Consider the following 6876-nt stretch of genomic DNA (forward strand, 5'->3'; position numbering starts at 1 on the left):
AAACATGGAACCGATAACCTAAAAAAAAAAATCAAACCAAAAATCTTCACCTTCACCTTTCCCTCTTCATGTCTTTATCACCATCATATTTTCCTTTAAGGACACATGATTGCGCTCAAAATCAGCTTCTCAAATACTCCTATTAGTGGAGCATTAATGGTTTCCATACAAGGGTTCCATAAATCAACCATTCCTCTTCCTACTACACAACTACTAACCTATTGTCATCTTACCTATACAAGACCCTAGAAGATGCACTACCACCCTCCCTTAGTGGTTTCTCTCTTTACACCTTCTACCTAGCTTTATCTTGATGGAGACAATATTAAGACCCCTTCTTAGGTCTTCTACACACACACTTTATTACTACATCTTCGATGGATAAGAACCCTCCAACAAAAAATCATCAAAAAAATAAATACCACATCTCTAAGGTCCTGGTGTGGATTGCCTCCCTTGGCGCTCTACCCACACACTCAAAATCTTCAAGCTCTGATACCAATTTGATGTAGTGCATCTTACAAAGAAACCAATAAATTAGTGGGATACATGCTGATCTCTTTAAAATCTATGAAATTATTTCATAATGTAGAGGCATCTTACGAGGTAAAAAAAACACTAAAACATCAACCTTTCTCCATTTACATAATCTAATTTCCACATATGAGTAAATTACTCATAACTTTCAGTCCTGACATTTTATTGCGAAACCCTTTGGAGAATTTCTTCTAAATTTAGGAATAATAAAAAATATCCAAATCTTAGCCTAAAATAATAATAAAATTACAATTTATAGTCTCTGCATGGAGAACCATTATCTCTGGCATAAATCAGGAGCAAAACCAGTAACCCTGCATAGGGCATCAAATAACTTTCTTAGAATGAATCCCAATAACACCATTCCAATTTTTTCTCAACCTTATTTGTGTCTAGATTCTAAATCTATAAGCCATTAATTCTTAAAATGCATAAATCATTCCACAAGAACCAATTGTCTCCTGTAACTTCAATGGAGATCCATAAAAACTAGTCTTCATTAAAATGAACATAACTTACATAAATATGAATTAAAATGACTCAAACCAATTGTAAAATAAATCTAGTCCAAATATCTTTCCATTGAATATAAATAGAGTTACCGAGTCTCCAAAATGTGTCTATACCACACACTATAACATGACTATATTCAAGGAATCTCAAATCTGCAAATACCCACTTTCACCAAAATGATCATAACTTATCCATTTCTTTATGAAATTGAACCAAATAAAAAGCATGAGAAGGGTGATTTGTCATTATATCTGTCCATTACTATATTACATGGTTTCTATATAGTACAAGGCCGTAGAAGGCTAGGAAACCACACTAAAACTAAAAAACCAATCAAAACCACAACAATAGAATGCACCAAAAATGTATCAAAGTATTTCCTCTTCTTCAAATTGATTTGGTTCAATTGTACAGTGGTATTTATATCCATTTGATGGTTATAAGCCTTCCTAACTAACCCCAAGACCAAAAATATTCATTTTTACATCATCTTTTGTATTGTTAGCAACTTTCTCAATGTTGCATTTTACAACTTTTTATGTAATTTTTACATTTTTGACAAAATGGCTTCATAGAATTTACAACTTGACCCAAATAAAATATAAATGAATCAAATGGATTTAAATATCTCAAACAAGGAATCTTAACTTTCTCATATTCTTTTACTTTAAGTGCTCCTACACCATCCACTGAAGAAGCATCAGATATTATTTTCCCACTTAAATTAGGTAAATTAACTTGTAGAGGTATGGATGATGCCATAATTATAAGTTTAGACTTAGTCAACTTCTATTTTGGCTTCTATAATGCTAGGCATGATTTTGATAGTAAGGGTGTATTTCATAGCTTGTTCAGAACCAGTGTCAAGTTTTTACCTCTTCATAATGTAAAAGACTTTTTTGAGGATTGTGCAGATGAGTTAGAAGTATGGGAAAGAGAATCCTCTATGTTTATTAGTTCATAGATTAAGTTGTATAAGCTAAGTATGGATGTGGACATCACAGGTTTCAAATAGCATAAGTCAGATCTTATTGAGACTCAAGAATTAAGTCCCTAGTTTCCAAACAAGCTGTCATAAACTAGGATTGTAAAGAGGAAGATAATATTCTTGAAAGGAAAAAATATGTCTTTAAAAGAAAAAATTCTTGGCTAAATATGAAGAAGAAAAAACATGTTCAAAAGCCAGCTAATCCCAAATTTTCTAATGCTACCCTTAAACTTGTTGGTAATATGAGATCTTGAAGAACTAGCAATGTGAAGGGTACTAATACTTCCTTAGTGTGAAAAACCTATTCCAAGAGCAAAGTCAAGATATCAACATCGTCAATACCTAATGAAGGTATTTAGGTCAATAGTGAACCTAACAAAGAAAAAGTTGGTGAACTTATTAACAACCATTAAGAAGTCCATATGATAATAGGTACATCTCCTCAATTAATAGAAGTTATGAATACTCCATCTAAGAGTAATTGGTGCAGGAGCACCTATCTCCTTTATTCAGTCCATCAAACCTTTCCAAGGTTTTCATAAAACTTCACCCAAGGGAATTCATACTTAAGTGTCATACATAACATTTTCTAGATAGTTTAGTTGCTAATTCAAAGCCTAAAATGTAAGATCAAGTCACCATTTGGTATTTTACAAACCAATGGTTTTTACTATGGTCCATGGGCACATCTTGTTCCTAGGTTAGGATAGGTGTTTTTGCATTTTTTTAAAACATTTTAATACATTATCATCTTTAGAAAGGTCCTAGAAAGGGGAAGGTGTGCTTGATGCATACTTTGCAAAAAGTTGCATTTTGCACCAAAAATTTGCTTCACAACTTTTTCAAAATTTTATCAACTTTTGTAATTCAAACTCCCAATGGTCACAAACATTCAAATTCGGTTGTCATACTTGAGAAAGGTCTTTATATGGATCTTATAGGAAGGTGAAAGATAAATTATTGTACTTGAGTAATTTTATCAATAGAAGTCCCCATTTTCCCTGTAAAACAACAAAAAACCATTTGTGTATGGACTAGTTCAGATTGGAAAGCCTGAATGATTATTTGATCTAGATTCCTAGTTGATTTAGAATAATAATACAATTAATTTTAAGCCTTCAAGTTTTCAAAGTCAAAAGATATTAAAGGATCTCTGTCCTGTGCACCAAATCACTGTTTCAATTGGAAATTTTTTACCAAAAATGCCCTAACTTGAAATTCCACCCTTGGAATTCCTTATTTCTCTATGGAATGCAAGTTAGGACTATGCATTTTAAGATTCCAAAATCTTGGAGCATTGGAATTACATCTACTATTTTTTCACTCAAGCCCTAGGGAAAACATCTCAACATGTTTAACAATGTCTAGAGTGAATTGAAGTAGAAGTAGCACTTTGGGGTGGATAAAATCAAAATATAGGTGGATTGTGGTCTCTAATTGATCCCTCCAAGTACTCTAGTGGGAATATTATCCTAAACTATTTTCTAGTTAGTACTTCCTTTGTAAACCTAGCAATTAGGCATAATAGTAGAAGTTGCTACATTTTTGGTAAAGGAGTCATCTGACTAATATGGAGTCTAAAATTTTGGGATATTATACTTCTTCCAAAATGGTATCAATATCTAGATTTTTTGTTCTAGATCCTTTGTATTATATTCAAACTAAATTCCGATTACCTCGTTGATTGGACTAATTGGGGCTCCTAGGCCTAAAAGGCAATATTGCTATTTTTTATCTTTGGGAACAAGGTAGGTAGATCAAACCCACAAATTTGAGTTGGATAAGTGCTTTGGAACCTTTCCACTCCCCTATAAACTCATAGGTTCCATTTTGAAGAAATAACCTACTATTTGGCAATTTTGTGCTTTAAGACCTAGTTGTGCATTTTGAGTTCCTAGGCCATGTTTATGAGTAAGTTTGTTTCAAAAGTAGAGAGCCCTCTATTGACTCCATTTTGGGGTGTTTTAAGGTGATACAAGGTCACACCACATCATTATTATTACTTAAGTGGGAGCTCTACATCAAGTCATATCAAAGCAACCTAAGATCCCTTAAGGTAAGAAATTTGACAACACCATGGAAGAAGAAGATGAAGGAGGGTTATCCTCAAGGATGAACAATGTAGAGATTTTGAAATACTTGAGAGAATAGAGGATAAGGAAAGATGAAAAAAGAGCCAAAGAGTTGCACTTGATGAGGCAAGAGATGGAAAAGCTTAAAGAGGAACTTTGCAATAAAATTAGTGAAAAATATGAAGAAGTTAGACAAGGGAGTGATGAAGAACCCCTTGAGTAGGAGGAAGAAGAATATCTTGCTGATTAGAGGCTTCTTGTGAGGAATCTAAAATATATAGAGAGGAGAACCATGGATGCTAAGCTTGACTTGCCTACATACAATGGGAAGATGGACTCAAAGGCTGTAATGGATTGGGTAGATGCCCTAACCAGTTTCTTTGATTGTCAAGTCTAGAATCAAGGACACTACACTCACATGGTGGAACTTCATCCAAGATGATAGGCTAAAGAATGAAAAAAATCCAGTGACCACATGGAAGAAGATTGTGGCTCTACTAAGAGATACCTATTTCCATGAGGATTATGAAGTTCAACTTCATAAGAAGAGAATGAGATTGAGGTAGAAAGAGATGGACATCCCTACCTACACTAAGGAATTTCAAAAGTTGGTGATGAAATCCTGAAAGTGTGAAACTTGCAAGGTACATGTGCAAGGATTTAAGCTTTCCATTCAAGATGAATTAAGTTTGACAAGCCCTACTACTATAAACTAGTGCTACCAATTGATACTTAAGGTGGAAGACAAGTTCAAAAGGAGGAATAAACAAAGTGGTAGAAACAACAAAAAGAATGATATAGGAAAAGGAAATTATGGGGGTAGAGGAACATAAGAAAATTCCTAAGAAAGTAGTTCAAGTGGTCAATATAGAGGAAGGAGAGGAAATGGAAGAGGTAGAAATGGTGGAAGAAATAATGGGTAGGTCAAGTGCTACAATTGTAACCATATGGGATACTACACAAAAAAATGTCCTAAGAAGTAGAACAACCAAGGAGAAAGAAGAACTAAGCTAGTCCAAGAGGATGATGATAATGAAAGTGTTGGAGATTGTATTGGTGAAGAAGGGGCTACTCTCATGATGAAGAGGACATTAATTCAAGAACCCATACCAATGGAGTCTCCACAAAGGAAAATTCTCTTCAGGACCAACTACAAAAGATATGGAAAGCCATGTACGGTAGTTATTGATTCTAGTTGTATAGAAAATGTTGTTTCTAAGGAAATGGTAGATAAATTGAATCTAGAAAGGATACCCCACCCTAATCCCTCCCATGTATCTTTGCTAACAAAAGGGAAGAAAACATTGATAAATGAACATGCTTGGGTAGATTTATAGATAAAAGACTATAAGGATAGAGTTCTTTGTGATATTGTAGACATGGGCATTTTGTCACCTTCTTCTAGGTCATCCATGGTAGTATGACCTTAAGGCCAAACATGATGGTGTCACTAATAAATATCAAATCACCAAAGATGGACATAAATACAATCTTCTTCCCAACCCTAACCCTCACTAAGGAAAACCCAAAGAATAGTTAGTTGTCATGGTAAGTGAACAAGAGATTTTAGAAACCATCCAAGACTCTCAAATATGGTATGTCCTAGTCCTCAAACCCAAAATAAAAGTAGTCACCCAAGAAGTTTCTAAAGAGGTAAATGATATACTATAGAATTATATGAGAATTATTGCATGGGACACACCAGATGAACTTCCACCATTGAGGGACATCTCACATCAAATAGACTTAATACTAGGTGCTTCTCTACCCAACAAAGCTGCATACAAACTCACCCTTGATCAGAATGAAGAGGTATCTACAGAAATCATTGATCTATTGTATAAAGGACTCATACAAAAGAGTCTAAGACCTTATGTAGCCCCTAGTGTTCTAGCCCCTAAGAAGGATGGCAAGTGTAGGCTATGCACTGACTCTAGGGAAATCAACAAAAACACTATTAGCTATAGATTCCCTATACCAAGGATTGAAGATCTATTAGACCAACTCGAAAGAGCATGCTATTTTTCCATGATAGACCTAAATCAGGCTATCGCTAGATAAGAATAAGGCTAGGAGATGAGTGGAAAATTGCATTTAAAAGAACTGAGGCACTATATGAATGGCTTGTCATGTCATTTGGCCTTAGCAATGCCCTGAGCACATTCATGAGGCTGATGAATGAAGTGGTTCATGACTTTATAGGAAAGTTTGTAGTGGTCTATTTAGATGATATATTTTTCTTCAACAATAGCAAAGAAGAACATATAAAACATTTCAAGCATGTCCTTAGAAGGTTAAATTAGAAGAAACTTGCAATAAACCTTGAAAAATGTGCATTTATGCAAACATAATTGACATTCTTGGGATTTGTTATCTTAAAGGGCTCGTTGAAAATGGGTCCTAAAAAGGTAGACACTATCATCAATTGTCCAACACCTAAGACATCTAGAGTAGTTAGGAAATAGTTTTGAAATATTCTATAGAAAATTTGTCAAAAAATTCAGTCACATATGTGCACCTTTACTTGATACCATCAAAAGTGGTAGAAAAACAAAGTTTTAGTGGACCGCACACATTGATGAGGCATTTGAATATTTGAAGGGAAGAGTGGTACAATATCCTATTTTGGATTTTCCTACTTTCAACAAATTTTTCACTATAGAAACTAATGCTAGCAACCTAGCCATAGGTATAGTTCTAAGTCAAGAGGGAAGATTGATTGCACTCTTCTCTAAAAACTAAATGATACAAAGAAGAAGTATAGTA

Source organism: Cupressus sempervirens, chromosome 4 (assembly GCF_028749045.1).
Source record: "Cupressus sempervirens isolate cs-2001-9-10 chromosome 4, ASM2874904v1, whole genome shotgun sequence".
In the NCBI taxonomy this organism is placed as follows: Eukaryota; Viridiplantae; Streptophyta; class Pinopsida; order Cupressales; family Cupressaceae; genus Cupressus; species Cupressus sempervirens.